Raw genomic sequence first — 21,888 nt, forward strand, 5'->3', positions numbered from 1 at the left:
TGTGATAACAAGTTTTCAGTTCCTTTCATTATGTAAGAGAAATTAGATCTCGATAGGATTTCACTGGGGCGCGGTGTTCCCGCGGATGAAATGTAATTTGTGGGGAGAATTTGTTGTATCTGTCACAAATATTCCCAATTAGCCGCGTAATTATTTGAGGGTTTCTGCAATTACGGCTTAAACCAGTAAATTTGAAGCTGTAGCTGTCCCTAATTGGTCTAGATTTGATATTATGCATATTTGCATAATGAGGAAATTGGGAGGAAATTGTGTTCATCCATTTGTGAAAAATTCTATGAATTTTATGAATCTGAAAGCCATCCCCTTGCGGTCGGTGACTTTGCCTCAGCTCCCAGAGGAAGCAGGGCGGGGCCGCGCAGGGCATGTTCACGTCTCCATGTGCGCTCGAGACGCACTCAGGGTGAACGGAAGAGCTTTACAGTACTCTCTGCAGGAAATGTTGCAGGAATCCATGCGTTGTGAATAATATGGTATAAAAAATATTTTGAATAATATTCAGTCCAACCCATTAAAGTGCAATATTACTGCAGTGGGACGAATAAGAATATACATTTGTGATGGAGTATATGTAATGGAATTTACTTTAGGCTCTGATCATTGATTTATTAAGCATTAGCAGAAGGGTCATAGTTATCTTTTTCATTTTCCATCAGTTAACAAACAATATGGCTGTATGGTTTTATTAAGAAGTCTTTGATTTTATCATTAGGTTTATATTAGATAATTCATTCAGATTGGTCTGTGAGACTTAATTATGCATTATCACAGTGTGCTGATGGATATTGAGAAAGCTACGTGTTCTATGTAATTGGTAATAAAGACGGTAATTTTAGAAATTTGTCCAATCAGTAATGATTATGAGCCTTTGAGTAGGTAATGATGTTAACCCTAGTTGCCTCTTACACAGTCCACTTTTCAAATATTAGACATAATAAGCTCTACAAAAGGAGGAAATACCCTCTTCACACACATTAACAATAGACATATTTGTAGTTTCTAAAGTTAATGAAAACTTAAAAAATGAGATCAAGAGGCCAAACCTCATGTGCAGTAAGACACTCCACCTCTGAGGTGTTTCTCCGATATAATATTACATGAAGGCTCCACCTGGTCATAGTGGTGGTGGAATGTGTGTCCTCATCATGTAAGGGCTTTAGCCCGCTGAGAGCCGTATATCAGAGAGCAGTAAAAGAGAGACGCTAAGAGCACTGATGAATGTCTGAGAGATAGATGTGTTAAGTGACCTTGGTACATTACACTCTCCTTCAAAGCGGGAGCAATGAAGATTAGTATAGTCTTATCTTGTCACACCAAATGTGCTTGTGTGTGTATGTGTGTGTGTTTGTAGTCTATAAGCTGCCACTTTTCTAAGAATCTCTTGCTTTTTTACAGGAATGATAGCACTTGGATATAAATGTGTTTACAGGTTGTGTGCTTGTCAACTTTTTGTTTTATTTCCCCTTTTGTGTGTATGTACTGTATGGAAATACATTTTATACATTTAGCTTTTTCATATTATTTTCATTATCAATTAATCTATGGATTATTTTTTTTCAATTGGTCTACGAAATGTAAAAAAAGAAATTGTTAAAAAATGCTCATCATAACTTATCAACAGTCCAAACCCCAAATATTGTCAATCTACAATGATACAAAACAAAAAGCAGCAAATGTTTTTAGAAAAATTTGGCAAATTGGCTTAATAAATAACTGAAAGAAACATTACCAAAATAGTTTCAGATTCATTTTCTGCCCTATCGACTGATTGTTAAAGCTCTATTTGAATTTTGAGCTTTTCTTAATCGCAGGATAATATGGAAAATTATTACAAGGTTGTAGTCTCTAAACAGACATTAAAGCTATATAAGGTTGTTACAGTTGCTATTTGAATTTGAACAACATTTGGCTCAGGGAGAGAAAAAATTTGGATTGAGTCTGACCCTAAATTATTGCGAGCGGGGTTTTATTAAGAGGGAAGAAAGCAAGCAAAAACAAACCCAATCACATTGATTTATGGGAGGGATATCACACAAAATATCCTTCTTCAATATTCACAGGCAGCTCATAAAACATGCTGCATAATAATTTCACCATTTCATGGGATATTAGACCATAATGACCACAGTCCACCCCTCTACACCCCACAGCCCTACAGGCTACACACACATACAGACATACACCTCAACCCCTGGGCAGACCAGTGTTGGGGCTAATTTATAGGTGAAAATGAAAGGCATGCTTAATGTAATGGCTCCTTACAGCCATGAGATATTTTTCACACTATCACTCCATGGCTTGAGAAAGAGGAAGAGGAAGAAAAAGGAATGTGGATTAAAGGAGAGCAGGTCAAAATGGAGAGAGAGAAGAAGGGAGAGGGAGGGAGATAGAGGCTAAACACATCAACACAGGCATTGGAGGGCTCACAGCACACATTCGGTTGTTTTTCAGGGAAAAAACAACAGCAGCCATGAATGTGTTCCCAATGAATCTACAACTACAAGCCTGAACAAATAGAATCACACACACACACACAAACACAGCAGCAACAACGGCAACAGCAGCGGCAGCAGCAGCAGCTGAAACTGGCGTATTCTACTCTTTGAGTTAATGGGAATAAAATACCTCAGTGGATGAGTGCAGATGTGTTTGATACAAATAGTCATTTTCCTATTTGCTGCCTCATTGGGCATGATGAATGATGGAAGTCATGGAGGCGGTGTGATAAATGGCAGCACCTTGGCTCTACTGCATGGCCTATTGATTCTCCTTCTTTATTACCCCTCCAACCCAGCTGGCTGCTCTGCCCCCACACACACACACACACAGAGTACAAACACACACGCCATGTGCTTGGTGAATCTGCGCACACACACACACACACACACACACACACACACACACACACATAAAGCATGCAACACATGCACATTTGGAGATACACAGAGCAATGGACGGTGATGAGGGGCAACAAGAAAAAGAGGCAAAGAAAAAGCAATAATAGAGGAAGGGTGAAGACAGCATAGCGGAACTGTGTTTTCATATGTGTGGTTTAACAAAGCCATGAGACAGTTGTCTCAGATGGAAATCTACATGAAACACAAACCCCCAAAAGATCTAAGAGGAAATTAAAACATACAGATGACTCAATTAAAGTGTTTTGTGTAGGTGATTTAATCTTCCTGAAAACGTTTAATTCATTTATGAAGCCCAATCTGTCAAAGACTGAAAAGTTTGATGAGGGATTGGCCTGTGTGTACAACGCCATCAGTCACACAGACAAAGCGGGCAGGATAAATCAGTGATATGACCATCTACTGAGCTCTTCATCATGAGGTAATGAGGGTAATATCCTCCTCTGCACAGTAACATCAAGGCAGGTTTCAAATACAGTAGACAAACAGACAAGCCTTGACTGCCTCAACTGTCTCTGCTGTGCATATTCACACACACACACACACACACACACACACACACACACACACACACACACACACACACACACACACAACTAACGAGGTAGAGTGATGTTTGAGTAGCAGTGACAGCCGTGTTCTTTGTGACAACATGTGCAGAGGTGAGCCAAGGAGGACTACTTCCTGTTGGACAGCAGGAAGTGACCCAGGTCAGAGGGAATAGCCGAGGAGAGATAAGGCCTGTCAAAGACAAATCAAGGTAATGTCTCTATCATCACTGTCATAAAAAAGAAAACACTATTTCTTTGGCTGTATCTCTCCAAAGGAGTACAAAGAAACAGAGTGATCAAACTGTGCTGACCTCTCAGATTTCAATTTACCTGCTGCATCTCCTTGACCTTGAACCACAGAGATAATAATTCAGGGTCTTGGGCGGGTGATGAATGGTTTGTGTGCATGTGTGCACGTCCATGTGGCTCTGTGTGTGTCCATATCTAATAGCGAAAACAAATGGAGATTCAGTGAGCTAGACAAACAGAGGCTAAGCACACACACATGATTAAAAACACACCTGCTACTTGAAACGGTGTTGTGTAATGTACTAGATTGTAACAGAAATTGCTGTTTTGCAATTAAGATCAACTTTGTTCCATTAGGCTGCAGAATAATTGAATCTTTTTTTGTTCTTTTGGATTATGTTGCTTTCGACTTTTCTATTATTGGGATCCAACAGTCAGCGCAGCTGTGGTTAAATATGGTGGTTTACTACATAAGATGTTTTTTGGTTGCACTTTCTTATAAGGCACCTTTTATGAATGGATATATAGAGTAAATATTAACTAATGGATTTACTAATGGTTAAAAAATAATGAATGCTTTATGGAACAGTCAGAAGCAATTATTAAGACTTGGCTGATGTTCATCTTTTCTTTGGTAATGATTTAGTTATAGATGTAATAAAAACCAATGGGTCTCGCACTTTCTAACAAACCATCAAGTCTACAGTATTTTTTGCACTTTTTTTAACTGCAATATAAAAATACTCAATTATAAGTCCTGCAAAAAAAAATAGAAGTAAAAGTACTCATAATGTATAAAAATGGCTCCTGAGTGGTGAAATATTACATATTTTTGGATTATTATTACTGATGTAGTAATGCGTGAGCAGCATTTTACTATTGTTGGTAGAGGTGGGGCTAATTTTAACAATTTTATGAGCTGTTGGTTTTTTAATCTATAACATTGCATCAAATTGTATACAATCATGTTTTGTATGTACAATTTTAATCTGTAAAGCTGTCCAATAATTGTAGCGGAGTAAAAACTACAGTATATAATTTATTACCCTCTGAGTTATAGTAGATAAAGTAGCATGAAAACGGAAATACTCAAGTAAAGAACAAGTACCTCCAGTGTACTCAGTCAAGTACATGTACTTAGTTACATCCTACTACTAATATTAATGTTTTTACAAAAATAAATGTCCTTCATATACATGATATTAATATTAAATATTATTATTATTGTTGTTGTTAATGTTCTTACTGTTATAACTGTTATTTGTATTGTCATTAATATTATGCATTTTATTTTTTAACATATTGGCAATCCTAAAGTTGTTGGCTTATTAATAGCCTATAACAAATCTACGATGCATTAGTACATATTTATTAACCACTAACCAAGCCATTCGTTACAATTTATAAACCCTCTGTAAAGGGTGAATTATTAGAAATAACCCTTTTCTGTAACATGTAACCCCCCTTCCCCCGCAGCCACCATTTTGCATTTATAGGTACTGTATAGATATCTAATATTTGGTTTATAATGCACAATAATGTAGTTGTAAGCAGATATAAGCACATGACAACACAGCTTTATGAGGTTAGTCCACCCAAAAACAATTTATGCTGACTGCATTTTTGCTTACGTGTGTGTGTGTGTGTGTGTGTGTGTGTGTGTGTGTGTGTGTGTGTGTGTGTGTGTGTGTGTGTGTGTGTGTGTCATGTGCATCTGCATGCACATGTGCAGGTTTGATGGCTTCTACCTCACGCTCCCGGCTTTTAAAAGTCCATTTGGACTCCTGCCTACAATCACCTTCTCGTCGTCGCTGTGGTAACGGAGCCAGGCCTAATTAGTATGCATTATCAATTAACAAACTTAATAGCCGGCAGATTGATTAGATCCTCAGTTATAGGGGCAGAACTCAGGCGAAATATGGAATGAAAAATAATCATGTGCACAGACTCGCACTTGCGACACACACACACACACACACACACACACACACACACACACACACACACACATACACACACCTTCTCCTCCTCCTCACTTGTGTAATTACTGTATGCATATGGCATTGAGTGGATTGGGAATGAGGCAGTGTGAGGTTTAAATAGACCTTCAGCTTATAATGAGTCAGGCTGCCATGGCTAGTTTAGCTCTGATTGTGCTCCACTCTAATGAATGACAAACCTTCTCCACTGCAGATGTATGCACACACATACACAAACAAGGAAACTGTTAAACTTTGTATCAATACGGTAAATACATGTGGAGTGTGAGGAGAAATGTATAGGGTCCACACCCACATATACATCCACACATACACAATGCACACTGGTTATACACGCACACACGGACACACAAACTCATATCCACACACTGTGAATGTAATCAGGCGTTAGGTTTACCCTCCTATCAGTCTAATGGAGGTTAATGAATGATTAGGTCTAATAATTTTAGAGTGGAGCTCTAGCTTAGCCACACGATGCATCAAAAGCTTAACAGAGTGAGAGCAGCAAGAAACAAACTCACCATCAGCATTGTGATGGTAATATGAAAGCAAAGGAGAAAACGTTTAAAAAAATGCAGGTAAAACATTATCATTAAATTTAGATCATCACTAAATTTTTTAATTTCACTTTAGCTTGAATGTCCTGATCACAAGTGTGCTGTCCGTGGTGCTGGAATGCTTGAGTTCAAAGTTGAAAATTAAAGAGAAAATATTCTGCTGGTAATAAAAATAACATATTAGTGATACTTTTCTTGAAATCATTCATTATTCAGTCTCCCAATGACACCATTGTGTGTATGAATCTGAATTCACACGTTTTAATTCAAATTCAGAGAAATAAATGTGACTAATTGAGAAATGTGTCTGACAAAATTACCATACAAGATAAACAAAATTAATTTATTTTAAATTAAAACATGTTCCTCCTAAATGATCCAGATTGGATGTGGTCAGCCTAACTGCCGGCTTCATATTGTCAGTGGGAATATAAACAATTATTACCAGCTCAATGAAAACAATAGATCTGACATCAAAACATAATCTCTACAATACAAGCCATATACTGTATGTATATATATATAAATATATATATATATATATATATATATATATATATATATATATATATATATATATATATATAAATAACCAATAACTCAATTTGTTTTGGAATATTGATGGTTTGCTGGCATGTGTATTGCTGGCACTCAGAAGAATGAAGATAGTGAGGCAACAGTCAATCACTCAGCACTAGGATATGGTTTCCTTCCTTAGCTCTCAGCTACTAAATGCAGGGCTATAGCACATATGCCCTGTATAGAACCGGTGACCTACTACATCAGTGAAAGGCCAATTCATGGGCATTAAAATGCAAACGCGCGCATATTTCACAGTGTTAAATTTTATGAAGCATTTAAAGCACCATCCCTCCAGTAGTAAATCCAAATGGTCTTATTTCCTATTCATAATATTCATACTCAACATCTCTAAGCAGTGACATTAAAAATGTTTGCATCTCCACCAACTTAGAGGTTGAAATTAAACTGAGTTTGGCAGTGATGACACATACATATTTACACATAATCACACACACAGACACACAACACATACACACAGTGACTTTATTGCAGATGTTCGCCTGGTCTCCTCTGCTGCATTGTGGTCCAGTTTGCAGCCATCTCCCTCTGATGTATAACTCGTTGTCCAAGCCTTAATGTTGATTTATTATCCATCCATAAATTAGAAAAATATGTTTGAGAATTCCGTGGCGCAGCCAGGCTCTGCGGACCGTCTGGGGATTGGCTGACGTGTCAGAGGTGAATATTGGCTCGCCAGGCAGCCTTTTGTTTCCCTGCACCAGCAGGCATTTAATGAGTGCTGATGGCTTAAGGTAAATGTGTTAGGACAGACAGCAACAACAGCCACAAAAACAGCCTGCTACATGGGAGAGATGTAGACCCACTAAACAGCAGAAACCTGCTCTTTTTCTTTCCAGACATGTTAAACAACAACATGATTTTCATTAAAAAAAACAACTCTATTGGCTCTTTTTTGTGAAGAGTCAAATAAAGTTTCACAAGCAGTTGATGACTATGAACCTAATGAGCAGTGTCTTTACACTGCCTTAAAGACTGCTTTGCTTATTTTACAAAGCGTCAGCCTTCCATTCAGCAGTCCAATAAAATGCCTCTCCAGAGCCCACTCATCATATTAGCTCCAGTTGCAGCAGTATGAAAGCCTATTTTTCTCTTATCCTGCTATTATCAAATAAGGTTCATTATTACTGGTGATGATTTTCTAGCCCGTCCTGGCTGACTTGTGTAACGACATACATACTAATTTCTAATAAAGCCTCAGACATCTCTGGAGGTAACATGTTGCAGCCCAAACCAGACTGTGCCACAGTCCTATCAGAAACGTTTTTTGTGCAGTTTGCGTTAATCATAGAAGTAATCACAGGTCAAAGTTTAATTTTGTGACATAAAAAGATGCCATGAAGTACACCGGGGCATCATTCCCTATTTATCCAGAACAGCCTCTAGTTCTATGAGACACACTGTACAGTGCATAATCAACACACTGGAGACAGAAACATCATTGTCATCTTGTCTTGAGCTGACACTGTCACTTCATTGTCATGGCTGTTAGGTCTGCTGTGCTGATGTCCTGCTCTACTGTTTATGTTACAGATGTTGCAGTAATCAGAGCAGCAGCGTGTGAAGGACTCAACCTGCAACCCCGACCAACATCACGCCTGCAAAGGTCATTGTGGAAATGCTGGGTGATGGTGATGGCTGCGATAGAATGAGACATGGTTCCACTGAGATAACCAATTTTTCTCACATCGATACTGCCACCATCAGTGGCTCTCTTAACTCTTTAGATGCTCATATTTCTCCCCGACAACCTTAAAACACAAAAAATAAAAGCTTTACAATAACTAAATAAAATTACTTCTTTTGAATTTTTGGAACTTTGCTTGCTGCTTTCATGTTAAGTATCTTGTCTTGGTGGCTCAGTGCAATATCAGCAATTAAGCTAATTCAGTTGAACAATAATAAGGACAGTAAGGCACTCATGTGTGCTGAATGTTTGTTCATAATTCATTACATTATTTTAATCATCTTGTTAGAATTTTGAACCAATTACATCGCTTGTCACAACATTAGCTGGCCAGTTTACTCTCAAAATGGCTTTATCCATTAGCTGGGATTTTGAGTGCCTTTTCTGATCTAGAAAACAATGAATCCTTCTCGTAGAAATCCATATGAGTGAATAGACAATTGCTGTTTTGATGCCAGCCTGGGTTGAGGAAACAACTGATGTAGTTTTTTGGGGAAAAAATGATGCCTGTGAGGCACACTGGGAGCATTTATCCAGAGCCATAATGGGGTGCTGAGTTGCTAGTAGCGGCCATTGTTTAATGATCTCCTTGGGCGCTGGGAGTAAACTACTGCGGTAATCAGAAGGGTAAACTCAGCTATATTTCAATTTGGAGAGCCGCTCTTCCGTTCAGAGAGGCCGCTCTGAGACGATAAATAATAGGACTATTTAGCCTATCCCACAGGCTGCCTCTCTCCAACACCTACCCAAACAGACACACACACACACACATACACACACAAACACACACACACACACACACACACACATATAAGTCAGCCTATAACAATTTATGTCCCTTCCATAAATCAGCCCCACTAAAAGCGGGTGATTAGCAACATCATTTAGCCCCTAAAACCCAAACAGCGACAATTGTTTCCTTCCCTGTTTTAGGGAGAAGATGGAGAGATGCACAGATGGTAAATTGGTTGGAGGGGAATGAACTGTAGCTGGATGACTGGACTTGAGGATGTAGAAATAAATTCAATGCAGGTTTCAGTTCTGGAGTTGAGATTATTTGGGCTATTTATTGTGGCCAGTGACGGTTTTGACCTTGTAGATTATGACATGCTCACTGGTGAGATGACAATGTCCTTCATGAAGTATTTTGTTGTTTATAAAAAAGATCACCACTTTTTTTAAGGGGAGTGTGGATGTAAATATGCAGACTAAAAATAATCAGTTTAATCAAATACTTCCTAATTTTATTTTATTGTGGTTTATTTTTAACTCTATTTCCACTTAAATAAATCCCTGTACAGTTTACATATAATGGTTATAAATCAGAAAGCAAAGACAATTGCTCTTCTGTATTTCTAGAGCAAAACAACTTGACCTAATTTATCAAAATTATGCAAATGTATTATTGTGAAAACATCTTTAGTGGGTAATTTCAGTACTTTTAACTTTTCCACATATTTTATTATCTTCGGCTCTGTTCATTGAGGCACAAATTGACGACATTCAATTGCATAGCTGAGTTTGTCTAACAGACCACAGGTGACAAACAAGCAGTTGACATAAATCATCTTTTAGTTATGCACCCAATCCCAGTTCTAGTATAATTCCTGGTACCTGTTGTGCTTTTAAATGTATGTTTATATCATTCTATGTGGACAATTGCATTGTAATATTCCTCTACTTTTTTCTTATCTAGAGCTCAGTAAGCCCATATTATGATTTTCTTTTCATCCGTACATCAGCGGTGGAAGCAATTCTCTAATTATGGCCGGCCATCACTTCAGCATGAAACTCCTGGTGTTTGTTTTATGCTGGAGAATGTCATGTTGAGAAGTGGAAGACTAAAGCTCATAGTGAAAGCACACATTGGAAACAAAATAAAAACAGTTGATGGTGCCACACTGTGCTTTATGAATGCAATATATTATGATTGGAGTAAAGACTATGAAACAGGAGATAGTTTTTTATGTAGACACTGGCCTGCTATGCAGAATAAATGAGTATTTATACACCTCTACTATTTATCTTTCTATTTGTTTCTTTTAAGGTTTTTTAAAATGCATTGGAGCAAAAATAAGAAAATACTTTTTGCTTTTTATCATTTGCATTGTAATTTATTTTCTCCGGTTAACAAAGAAAAAAGAAATTAACACAAAAGCACAGAAAACTAATGAAAACTGTAGTGAATCATTATTGACTCCTACGTTTGTGTCTAAAATCATTCAACATGCAGCTTGCATTAATAATCTTTTAAATAAAGACATTAAACTGACCCATATTTGTCCACTCAAACGAATCACAAGAAGCAGTGGGTTGAGCTAAAGCTCTAAAGAGAAATAAAAAATATTGTCCAGCCAATAATATCCTAATCCATTGTTTTTGTGACAAACCAGCGACTTAAAAGCACCAATAAAATCAAACCGATTAAGCAACCTAACCCCACAATTTTCTCATCTACCATCCTGCAATACTGTTGTACTGGTCTCAGAGGAGAAGGATCAGACGTGTGTCTGATGATGGCTTCCTAAAGAGCTTCAATTAATGGCCTGTCACTTATCATTAGAACTGCTGAAAGGCGGGACACCAGGGAGCACGATGCAAACAAAGGCACGTTTTAGAACGTCAATTCTAAAAGCACCCATCGACTCTCCATTGTTGCGGCTGGCCTCTGAGGCCCTCGTCCCTGCTGGCCCCGAGCCGTGCTGTCCCTCCTGGGGGATTAGAGGGATCTGGAGAAATTAGCCGTTTGGATGACAAGCAGAGGCCAAAGGACGAGCGGGTGTTAATGTCCCCTTTTACAGGAACAAAAGCAGTGGGGATTTTAAATAACACGTCTCCATTGCCGCCTGCGTCCACTCCAGTCACAGTGCAATTGTGGTAGGTTACTTAGCGGCGTAAATTGATTGAAGTCGTGTGCTAGCAGAAGGAATTGGTGTGTCTGATAGCCTACAACATCCTGCATCTGTGGGTCAGTAAATCCAGCTTTTTTCATAGTTTTAATTAACATTATTGGTGCCAATTTAAAAGCAACACTATGAAAATGTGTATCATTTCCCTCAACAATTTCTTTCTAAACAACTGTGAATTTGATTTAAGAAAACTGTATTAGTAGCTTAAGGTACAAGATGGCAACATTCAACTTGAAGTTGTACGGTTCCTAATGCTGCCCAACTATCTGTGGTCTGGTACTAGTAAGGATGTTTACTCTTCATTACAGTTTCAGACAGAGGCAGGGAGATCCTCAAAGAGAACATCCACAACAACATCCCCTTGAATGGGACTCTGCAGTGCTGCTTTTGTCAATTATGCTTGGCCTCCTCATTGACAGCCAATAAATCATTCATTTAGAGGCAAAGCAGGGAGAGAATCAAACAGCCATTTCAGAGCCTGAGGCCTTTCATTGTAGTGGCTGCTGCAGGCCACAGATCTAATGTAGAGTGGCTAGGCTGCAGGCGGGTGGAAGGGCTCTTAAGAGACAGGAGCGCATTGTTGGGAGAGACGGGAAACGCTGCTCTCATTAGACCTGGAGCTGAAAACCAACCTGTAAGGCCTGCTTCAATTTACCTGACCTGTGCTTGGAATAAATCATCCCCGTTTGTGTGTGTGCGTGTGCGTGTGCGTGTGCGTGTGCGTGTGTGTGTGTGTGTGTGTGTGTGTGTGTGTGTGTGTGTGTGTGTGTGGCATGCACACATAAAAACACAAACACACGTACTCACGTACACACGAACTGCTAACACATACACCCACTCATAAGCAGACACGTACAAAGAGCTTTATACATGCCTTTCAGAGCACACCTCTTCAGGTTCAGAGTTGTTTTAGCACAGTGCTTGTTAAAGGTAAAACCTTTTACCTCTCTGCCTCCGATGGCCCTTTTGTTAGGTGCTTCCTTATTCAAATCAGAGTCGCAATTAAGCCCGTCCTTTTTTTTTTCCTTCTGTGTTCTCTGTCTCTCTGTAGGTTTAAGTATTTCTTTGTACAAAGTGACTCGCTGCTGAGATGACTAGCTTATGCATGAGCAAGACTACTGTCAGTGGTGTTCAGCTGCTGCAACAAGAGCTGCCTCCAAGTTTACAAAGATACAGCGGTTATCATTTCCATGGAATATTGCCAGAAGGATTCTGGATAACTTTAACTTTAAGATTTAGCCTTTGGCCTGTTTCCATGCTGAATTTCACTAGAGCCAAAAACTCACTCAGCGCAGCCAAAGTAAAGAGAATCTAATAATTTACACCAGGTAGTCAGGCACAGCAGGTAACACTCTGTGACAAATTCCAACACACACTGAGACAAAACATAAGAAAGGGAATACATTTGACATTGACAAAGCATGAGAGTAGCCTGGTGGAAGAAGAACAAGGATAGAAGGTAAATAACGACAGATGGATTAAAAGGGCAGATAAGACAAGGTGGGAAAGTGGGAATGGAGAGCAGGAAGCCCCTGCAGAAATATGGTGGCAGAGATGCCAGACTATTTAAATACTGATGAGGCCCTCTTGTCTCTCGTGGTCTCTGCTAATGACATACTCATCAAAGCCAGACAAAAGAACCTGCAGCCTGTCACAACACACACAGTCAACACACCCAGGTTCATCTGTGTTTATATATGTGTGTGTGTGTGTGTGTGTGTGTGTGTGTGTGTGTGTGTGTCAGGGTTTTTTCCACATTTCCGTTCTGTCAGGGTGTAAGGTACCACTCAGAGGTGGTAAATCTCCTCTTCCTTGTCAGAAAGAGTGCTGGCACTGCATCCTTTAGACACTCGCACAACTTAATCTCTACTTTGGTCACTTTAGCATTTCTTTTGTTCCTCTCTTCCCTCACTACCATCATCCATTTGTTCTCTTGGCCTGCTGTGTCTCCAACAGCATTCAAAATGAAGGTGTCACACTCTAGCAGATGGATCACACACACACACACACACACACACACACACACACACAACTGAATGCCTGCTTGAAAAACAGTTTTGTCCACAAGCAATACACCTCTCCAATACACACACTCCTGTTTCAACCCATATTGATCTCTGCTTGTTATTTGTTTTGAAGTGAATAGTACGTACATGTTTGGACTAACGACAAAGTCTCTGCTGACAGGAAAAAGCAGGTGATAGAGCAACATCATGAAAGGAATGGAATTTTCATTTGGCTTTCTGCCTGTTTTATAGCAGTATAAAACAGGCAGCAAGCACAATGAAAATGGGTGCCTCACAAAAAATGTAAGTCTGTTTGATACATGAACATAGAGTCATGCCAGACAATAAAGTGTCCATGCAACAGACACTCAAACGGATTGGGGCAAATATATTTGTTTGGGTTTCACTGTGTGACTACATTTCCAATTGTTATTGCAGCTGGAAACTAAACTTTTGCTTTAAACTGGCTTTAAAAAGACATCATAAAACTGTCTCTTCATCTTTCATCGCCTCTCCTCGTTGTCTTCTTTCGTCTCCTCTTTGTGACTTTAGCTCTAAAGCAGAGGAGAGTGTCAGTGAGTGTTCTGTTTGATTCAGTGCTATCTAACCTTGCTTTATGAAAGCATTAAATTGATGGTTCCAGACCAGCCCAGAGAAAATGCACATAAAACTGAGACTAACTGAGAGATAATAGTCCTCGTAAACTGGTCTAAGAGCTCTATAACTCACAACGTCCTCAACTTGTTCTGTCTTACACAGCACAAGCTGTCGCATCCAAAATACTGATGCGCCCAAAGGCACAAAATGCAATGGAAATGCAAACAAAAGAAAAGAGAAGACTGGAACCTGCAGTCAAACCTAAATCTATTGATTGGTATTTAAATACATAAACCAACACAGGACAACAACCAAATCTAAGTCTTTACCAGTTGTGATGCTGGTAATTGTTTTACATCAGATGTAAAACTCAAATACTGACATGATTGTCAAAAAAGCATGTAAATAAAAGGCTTATTTTCTTTATTTTTCATTTTTCTAAATTTCCATTCCACTCCATTATAGACAGAATACCAGCTGAGATCAGTTGCATTGTTCTTTTTAACCAGGGCAGCAGTTTTCAGATTACATTATGTGCTTACATAATTGCAAAAGGGTTCTCCAATGTTTTCTCAGTTAGCATTTTAAAATGATATCAGATTAGTTAACAGAATGTGCCTTTGGAACATTGGATGAATGGTTGCTGATAATGGGCAATGTAGATATTGCATTAAAGATCAGCCACCCACTCAGATCAGCTGGTATTCTGTCTATAATGGAGTGGAAGTGACCCCAAACTTTTGCCCGGTAGTGTGTGTGTGTGTGTGTGTGTGTGTGTATTATATATATACATATATATATATACACACATAGATACATACATGCATGCATACATACATACATACACACACGGAGGACAACTAAATGAGAAGAGAAGATCAATACCACTCACAGAAATGAGAGCAGTATCAATCTTCTCATCTAACACTGCTAGAAGATAAATATGTTAATTTCCTGAAATGTGGAGTTGTTCCTTTAAATTATGTCCAGTGTGTAACACACAATAAATTTGGTCCAAAAACCTTTCATATGGCATCTTTTTATTTGATGTTTGATTACTTGTTTGTCACGCATTGTACAGTATGTCATCATAATGTGGAGGCATATTGTATATTTGCATAGATACAATATGATTGACTGTCTGCTCAGCTCCCATACACCAACTCTGCTTCTGGATTGTGTCTTAAACCTACCCATTCCCTTTATCATCTGCCTCTTTCTACCTACAACACAAATCCCACGCAGTGATAATGATATAATAATATTAATCTTATTTGTAGAGCACTTTTACTTTGACAAATCAATCCCAGTGCAAAAGGAAGCTGAATTTTATAGTCAATAAATGTTATTACAATAAACTCTAAAACAAAAAATAGCAGGACAATGAGTGTTGTAGTATATGCAGACGACAAGTATGGTGCGCAGCGAGTGCATGAGATCTGTGAGTCTATTGTACATCTTTGCAGGTTGTACGGGGTGGTAATGGATGGCCCGCGGGTGCCCGCTGACGTGTTATTCTTTTATAAAACATTGCCTCTGCTTACCGGAGCACAGGGGAGAGTGTGTCACGCTTGTGATGAATGACCAGAGGGTAACATCTTCACTCCTGACCCCTAACACAGGCGTGCATGCTCCCACATAGACACAGACGTATATAAAATCAAGCATGCACTCATGGACATTCAAGTTAGTAAACAGATTTTTTTTGACTGTGAAAGCACACAAACATGTGATGAAGTGAATCCACTAAGCAGAGGGAGATCCAGATGCAGGTTGGTGACCTCTCTTTGTGCCTTCCTTTTGAGTGTGTGGTGAACAAACACAGAGAGAGGCTTGATCTTGGTATGTTTTTCAAAGCTTCTGTTCGAAATGGTTTCATCGCTTTATTATTTGATCACAGGAAGTAAGGAAAAGCCTTTTTTTTATGACGGATCTCTCATTTATCACACAGCCTGACTAACAGGCCTGCAGTCATCAAAGGTATCCTCAGCTATGTCTCCCGAGTCCCGACAAAGCATGAAAGACCAACATCAAAAGCAGCTCCTACTTACACTGGCAGAGCCGGAGCTGCTGGACAATGCTTAGGAGCTAGAGAGGTGAGTAATAAGCAGTGACCTTCTGCTTTTACATGCACACTGCCAACACTTGAACGCAGCACACGGACGATCTAACAAGAAGCAAAGAATGCTTATACATCAGAGGACTTAACCCAATGCTGTTATATCTGGAGAAGTGCAGCAGCAGAAAGAGGAAAGAAAAAGAGAGACAGAGAAAGAGATAGGAAGAGAGGGAGACATGATAGGGAGGAAAGCGAGACAGAGGGGATGAGGAGGGAGACAATGAGACAGAGACAGAGTGGGTGAAGGTGGCGGCGGAGGTTTGGTGGGGTGGGTGGGAAAGGGGAGCAGGCAGCCAGTCTATTATCAGGGGTCTATAGAGAAGCATTTAGGGACAAATAGGACACCACCCCCCTGTCACCCCGAACCATTCAGCCCCTGTCAGCCCAGGCCATTCAGCCAAACCCCAGGGGGAAGTGGCAGAAGAGGGGGGGGACGACGACAGAGAGGAGGAAGCAGGATCAAGGTGGTGGGGGGGCTGAAGATGGAGTACCCCGGTACCACCCCTCCATGATGCTTCAGATGCTGTATCCTAGCAACGGCACTCTGGGTGTGACCTGTAGTCAAATGGCTCCATTCAGTTTCACACCTCTTGAACACGCACACACACGCAGACACCCCGCAGTGCTCATCAGGGCCAAAACAGGCTCTCATGTACAACAATTAGCAGAGATCATGCCCCCCACCCATCTCCCCCCAACCTGCCCATACCAGCAACCCCACAGGGAGCAAACTTAATTACCATCAACAGACAGAAGGGAGTTTATCTTTACACACTTAAGATGATCCACTTTGCACACACACACACACACACACACACACACACACACACACACACACACACACACACACACACACACACACCAAGTGATCCTATACAAAAACTCTCTATTCCAGCAAGCTGTCAATCACATGCTAATTAAAGCAGCATATTGATGGCATTCTTCTCTCTCCGATTTTCATATGGAATTAGTATTTAATGAATTGTGTGCAGATTAATTACGACATAATGATATTTAATTGTTATCAACTAATCGTTGTGGCACTCTTTGTTTTGCAGTTGCTGGGAACTTGTTTGGTTTTAGTTCAGAAAGGAACAGTTGGCTGGAGAACACTTCATTGAGCACTGTTTAAACAAAACGTTTAATTAAAAAGAGCCTTTTAATCACAACCACTTTTCATCCTTTTTTTCGTGAAAAATTAGTGAGTAATGTATCATGCAAGATATTAATATTAAAGATGGAAGGTTGGAAGGCATGTTTTGGGTGAGGGGAAATACAGTACAGGCCAAAAGTTTGGACACACCTTTTCATTCAAATGCGTTTCCTTTAATTTTCATGACTATTTACATTGTAGATTCTCACTGAAGGCATCAAAACTATGAATGAACACATGGAATTATGTACTTAACAAAAAAGTGTGAAATAACTGAAAACATGTCTTATATTTTAGATTCTTCAAAGTAGCCACCCTTTGCTTTTTTATTAATAAGGGAAAAAATTCCACTAATTAACCCTGACAAGGCACACCTGTGAAGTGAAAACCATTTCGGGTGACTACCTCATGAAGCTCATTGTGAGAACACCAGGGGTTTGCAGAGTTATCAAAAAAGCAAAGGGTGGCTACTTTGAAGAATCTAAAATATAAGACATGTTTTCAGTTATTTCACACTTTTTTGTTAAGTACATAATTCCATATGTGTTCATTCATAGTTTTGATGCCTTCAGTGAGAATCTACAATGTAAATAGTCATGAAAATAAAGAAACACATTGAATGAGAAGGTGTGTCCAAACTTTTGGCCTGTACTGTATGTTAATAAACATGCTCACATTATAGTGAAAGACACACACACACACACACACACACACACACACACACACACACACACACACACACACACACACACACACACACACACACACACACACAAAGAGGATCTTAGTTTGGTAATCCCTCTTTCAGATGCTATGCTATTATATTTATATACACCATTATTATTTAACCATGGATTATCATTTGTCTGAAGGTAGGGTTGTACAATGTTTACCATGACCGTGGGCCACACACACACACTTTGGCATGGAATTGGTGAGCAATAAACAGGCGTGCAATAATTGTCCCAAAGTCACTTTGTTCTTTTTCAACTCTGAAGATCCTGAGTTCTGAGGCCTATTGAATAAGATTGTCCACTGAGTCTTTATGACTACTCATTAAAACACACTTTTATCATTTGTTATAATAAAGCCCACTCCTCTCGTAATGACATCATTAAACATAATTCAATCCTTACCTCTTCTTCATGTGTGCCGGTTTTCCTGATTTATCCCCACTTTTATTTCATTTTCTCTCCCTGGTCCATAGTGGCTGCAAACTGCTGCACTGCCCCTCTGTGGATGGTAATGGAGCTGCAGGGTTGCCAATACAACTGAAAAAAGGTAAAGATCGCTGAAAACCAAACCGTCCAATCAAACCAAATTGATCTACAATATTACTGAAATACAAACAGACAGCATCAAGTTTGCACAAATGTTGCCAAGCACAAACATAAGGCACATGCGCACGCACACACACACACACACACACACACACACACACACACACACAGCAATTTAGTAAATGTCATCAGGTCTGCAGAAACAGAGGGAAATAGGCCTGCCTCCCATCTTTGTATTGGGAACACAGGTGAGATTGATGAGTAGCGTCTGTTTATGATATCGGTTATTCAAGATGAAAGATGAGGGTTTGTAGAGGGGTTCCTCCCATTCACTGTCATTGATTTACACACACAACACACACACACACACACACACACACACACACACACACACACACACACACACACACACACACACACAGAAGAACATACCCACAGTGAGCGTCCTTGCTTTGTAAATAGTCAAGGTTATTTCATATGCAGTAGAATATTTGACTAATATGGTTAGATCAAACACAGCAAATAAAAAATACTTTTGGCCATGATGGCAGAACAAATACTGACTTCTTAAGGGACGTAATCTCACCAGACAAGCAAGTAAGTACTGAGTGAACATCCATCAATGAAGAAAGAACATAAAACTGTGGTTTAAAAGCAATAAAAGACGGCAGGGAAATTTGTGAAGAGCAGTCAGGGTAGAAAACGAAGCACTCAAGCCAGAGCCAATTCTGTTCTGGTGAATTAAAACCTAAACCTCTTTCGCATTAACATCCTTAGAGAGACAAGTGAATGTGTTGCCTGTGTTTGTGTCAAAAGCCTGTTATTCTTCCTCAGCCAATTAGTGTGACTATGGCACAAAAGGCAGCTAATTTTGTCAAGCTCCTGTAAATGGAATGATGGATGCTGACGTTTTTTTAGTTTGTTTTTTTTTTTTTTTTTTTTTTGAGGGGGGGGGTTCCAACAAGGCCTCCTTCATTAAAGCTTCTTCTAGAGAAACACATGCAGACACAGTGAGAGGGAGATGCACAAACATTCCCTATTCAGGATGAATTAAAAACCAACAACACACTACTTTTCACAAGAGAGCATTCATTATGTAGCCCTAATGTAATGGCATAACGCACAGGAGCAACAGCCTATCAAGTGCAGCAATTTGGCTTTTTTCACTTGTGCTGTTTCGTTGCTATAGGGTAATTTGTAGCACTCAGCAGGGCAGGGCAAAGTGAATCAAGATTAATTTACATGCAGGCGAACACTTAGGCAGAGCGGTAAGCAAACGCACCGTCTCTGCGGCTGAGCGGAAAGAAGGCAGCAAGGCAGAAGGGGGGAAAGTGTTGGATAATTAAGGAGCATCAAATGTGATTGCTGAAGGCAGTTAAAAGGCCACAACATGCCGACTGTGGTTGCTCTCAGAATGCAGCCTTCGCGTTTTAGTCAAGCTGCATTGATGGAAGCATGGATTCTAATAGGAACAACAGCTGTAGAGCCAACCATCCACTCCAGATTCAGTCTTCATTAATTGTGTTTTAGTGTCTTCTCCTCTAAGCATATTATTCCAATGCATTAGTTTGTTTTCATTTAGGAAAAGGAGTGCTACGCTCAGTACTGCACCAAGCAAGACAGTGTACTGCTATTGCCCTGGGAAGAGTCAAGGAAACCGCTGTATAAACCAAAAAGCAGAGGTTATTCAATTGAAAAAACGGATTTAAATAACACATTGTTGTACATCACAGTGACACAAAGACAAAGCAAAGAGTCCCTGAAGATGCGAGGTTGAAGTGACAAGGCTAACTTGGACAAACTGCCGCAAACATTCAGATACAAATGCAACTACAAGTGCCCCAAGCAGAGGGGAATGAAAATGCTAAATGAGCTGTTTGAGGTGGACACACATCTCAGAGAAGCGATGGAAGCTGAAGTCTTGCCCCACTGAACAGACTTAACATATCAGAGAAAGAGAAAGAGATCACTGGGATGGGATAAAAAGAGAATAGCTGGTAGAGTTTCTCCCCTCTATCGCTCAGTGGTAATGGACCCTGGACCGAGCCTGTGGCAGGGGAATCTGATCAAGCATGCTATCCTGGAGACACATGCACACACTTCACATGCACGCACGCACACATGCATTCACACACAGAATGATTCTGTCAAATCTGAATAAACACAAACACACATCGGTTGGCTTGTAGGGTGCAGCTTTGGGATTTGGGACGAGCGTCTGGCATATTTGGCCATCTCAGATCTCCTGTCAGGGCCTGAATGCAGGATGACAGCAAGAGAGAGCCCGCAGCGTCTGGAGACCTGTCTCCATCTATGCATCTCTCACATAAACAAATTCTCCCATCGCTGTATTCAGACTAGCCTCTCTGCTCTATTACACACAACACACAGCTGCCACAAGCACTCAGACACCCAATCAACAACCACAGAGAGAGAGAAAGAGAGATGGAAGGGAAAAGGAAGAGAGAAGAGAGGAAACCAAAGGGGGGAGAAGGGCAGCACAGGGAGATGGAGGAGAGGAGAAAGAAAGCGAGAAAGGAGCAGCGTTGGGGGAGATGCTGAGATGAGAATGTTGAGAGAAGGGCCAGCGCTCCGAAACTGTGCTCAGTGTTCTGTCTGGCCGAGCAGGAACCTCCTAAAAGCAGACAACCAGAGTGGATGAAAGAGAAATGGGCTTTAGTGGGATGTGGAATACACAGGGGCCAGAGTGAGGGGAAAGGGCTGCAAACACATTGAACGCATGAAAAATTAGGACCACCTGCTCTTTCCATGAAATAGGATGAGCAGGAGAATGCAACGCCTGAGGCCGAATGAAAGGAAAGTGATCCCAGTGTTTTGTGTAATCTGAGGGATCGGGCACAGCAGCTCAGGCGTCAGCACTGTCACCTCTTAGCAATAATGGAGGCGGGTTTGATTACAGATCTCAGAAATTTATGCATTTTATTCGTATGTTTAGATGTATTGTTTCTGTAGGTCATTACAGGTGCTTTGGGTTTCTGTTCACAATTCTGTCACAATCCACCATCAGCTGGAATGGGCAATTCCAGGTTAGGATTTTCAGTTGTGATTTCTATAATATTATAGAGCTTTGCTTTCATTTATGAATTTAAAAAACTTTTTCTGCTAGTAAAACAGATCAACTGTAATGTATGTCACCTAGAGACCAATCCCAGGTATGCTCCATTTTTCCTTTCTATAGTGTTTCCATTGCTGGAGGTCTTAGATTTAAAATAAGGCTGTAACTAAT

General features: G+C 40.0%; 1 long non-coding RNA gene across 2 annotated transcripts in view; it reads right to left on the minus strand.

Annotated features, from left to right (window-relative positions):
- LOC114555892 (uncharacterized) overlaps nt 1-21,888 on the minus strand; it is a 44,119-nt gene that overhangs the window by 3,027 nt on the left and 19,204 nt on the right. The window contains exons 3-4 of one of the 2 annotated variants that reach the window (XR_003692602.1): nt 18,498-18,632; nt 16,610-16,763 (exon numbers count right to left, since the gene is read on the minus strand). This is a non-coding gene — a long non-coding RNA (uncharacterized LOC114555892). Of the gene's footprint in view, nt 1-16,609; nt 16,764-18,497; nt 18,633-21,888 lie in introns of those variants that run through there. The other variant, XR_003692603.1, reaches the window with a different exon arrangement.

This window comes from Perca flavescens, chromosome 5, assembly GCF_004354835.1.
Source record: "Perca flavescens isolate YP-PL-M2 chromosome 5, PFLA_1.0, whole genome shotgun sequence".
Classification (NCBI taxonomy): Eukaryota; Metazoa; Chordata; class Actinopteri; order Perciformes; family Percidae; genus Perca; species Perca flavescens.